The sequence below is a fragment of the Colobus angolensis genome, unplaced genomic scaffold, assembly GCF_000951035.1.
Source record: "Colobus angolensis palliatus isolate OR3802 unplaced genomic scaffold, Cang.pa_1.0 Scaffold1, whole genome shotgun sequence".
In the NCBI taxonomy this organism is placed as follows: Eukaryota; Metazoa; Chordata; class Mammalia; order Primates; family Cercopithecidae; genus Colobus; species Colobus angolensis.
In genome coordinates this window covers 3,505,999-3,508,299 of record NW_012110918.1, presented here as the reverse complement: position 1 = coordinate 3,508,299, position 2,301 = coordinate 3,505,999, and the positions used below count along the sequence as shown (strand labels likewise).

Here is a 2,301-nt window from a genome sequence, read left to right as displayed (position 1 = left end):
ATGTATTTGTACAAAAATTTTAAATTCTCAGATGTTTTTTAAAGTCTTTCTATTGCAGAAGATATACACAATACAAACATTAACCAAAATAAAGCTGGTATAGCTTGAAAATATTATTAAAAATAACATTTCATAATGACAAAATAACATTTCATAATGATAAAAGATTCAACAAAAATATAAATATTAGGTGCTCCTAATAACAGTTTCAAAGTGTATAATGCAAAAACTGAAAAAAGCAAAAAGAGAAAAAGGCAAATCTACAATAAATAGTTGGAAATAATTTTAAAATATCTGACAGGAAAAAAAAGAAACAAAAAACAAAAAACAACAACACCCAAAAATGTACCAAGAATACAGATCAGAACAATATAATCAGAAACCTTATCTGAGGCCAGGTGCGGTAGATCACTTGAGGTCAGGAGTTCAAGATCAGCCTGGCCAACATGGAGAAACGCTGTCTCTACTCAAACAAAAATTAGCAAGGCATAGTGGTGAACACCTGTAGTCCCAGCTACTCAGGAGGCTGAGGTGGGAGGATTGCTAGGACCCAGGAGGCAGAGGTTGCAGTGAGGCAAGATTGAGCCACTGCACTGCAGCCTCAGCAACAGAGCCAGACTCTGTGTCAAAAAAACAAAACCAAAAGCAAACAAACAAAAAAATTAAAACAAGAAATCTTACCTGTCTTATACTGCACCCAACTGAAAAAATATATATATTACATATATATATGTAATGTACATATATGTAATATACATACAACCTCTTCAATTGTTCAAGGAACATTTATCAACATTAATTAAATGTTGGGCCATAAAACAAGCGTCAATAAAATTTAAAGGACATAAATCATGCATAGAATATTCTCTGATAGAGGGTTAAATTAGAAATCAACTAGAAAAAAAATAAAAAGATAATTAGCTACTTAGGAAGCTGAGGTGGGATAATCACTTGAGCTCAGGAGTTCCAAGTTACAGAGAGTTATGGTCACTTTACTGCAATCCAGCCTGGGTAACAGAACAAGACCGTCTTACATACACACAAAAAACAAAACACAAAAACAGAAACCTACAAATGTTTGAATATTAAGCAATATACTTCAACACACACTACATTAAAACAGAAATTAGAAAATATTTTAAACTACAGGATAAAGGGAACATGACATATAACAGTCTGTGGTTGTGTTCTGGTCATGCATTTAAAAACAAAATAAAGTAAGTCTGTGGGATGTATCTATAGCAGGACACAGAGGAAAGCTGATAGCCTTGACAGTAGACATCATAAAAAAAGTAAACTACAAACCATCAAAGCAACCATGTTCAGAAGCTAGGAAAGAAAATCCACAAAACTACAAAGAAAATAAAAGGAAGAACATAATACTAAGACCAGAAATTAATTTAGAAAAAAACATACAATAGAGAAGGTCAACAAAGACAAAGCTGTTTTTTTAAAAAAAGACTAACGGAATTGCAAACAGCCTTGCAACACGATTAATGGGGGCAGATAACGAATTTCTGGATTGGAAAAACAGAATGAGTATAGACCCTATATATATAAAAAAGATAGGATGTTATGCTAACAAATTGTAAAGATTCAGCAAAATGAGGCGATTCCTTAAAAAAGGCAATTAAACAAAACAAACCTAAGAAAACAACAGAAAATATGAATAGCCACTGCTGTACTTTGGATAGTTTAGATGTTTGTCCTCCCAAAAATCTCATGTTGAAATTTGATCCCAATGTTGGAGGTGGGGACTAATGGGAGGTGTTTGGATTCTGGGGTCGGATCCCTCAAGAGTAGATTACTGCCCTTGGGTTGGGGGTGAGTGAGTTCTCACTCTTAGTTCCCACTAGAGCTGATTGTTAAAAAGAGCCTGTCATCTGCCACCCCTGCCTCCCCTTTCCTCTCTCACCATGAGGTATCAACATACACTGGCTCCCTTTTCCCCTTCCGCCATTAGTGGAAGCATCATGAGGCCCTCGCCAGATGCAGATGTCGGTACCGTGCTTCTTGTACAGTCTGCAGAACCATAGCCAAGTAAATCTCTTTTTTTTGTTTTTTAATAAATTACCAGCCTTAGATACTCCTTTACAGCAACACAAATGGAATGAGACACCCATTATCTACTAAAGAAGTGAATGAAAACTGTAATAACCTTCCCACAATGAAAACTCCAGAACCAAATCACTCCAGCAAACATTTAAGAAATAACACCAGCCATAGCTGGGCACGGTGGCTCACACCTCTAATCCCAGCACTTTGGGAGGCCAAGGCAGGCAGATCACGAGGTCAGGAGTT

The 2,301-nt window shown here is 36.0% G+C and overlaps 1 protein-coding gene across 1 annotated transcript in view; it reads right to left on the bottom strand.

The window, feature by feature from the left end:
• BPTF (bromodomain PHD finger transcription factor) overlaps positions 1-2,301 on the bottom strand; it is a 178,463-nt gene that overhangs the window by 110,089 nt on the left and 66,073 nt on the right. The gene's annotated exons all lie outside the window — the stretch shown is intronic.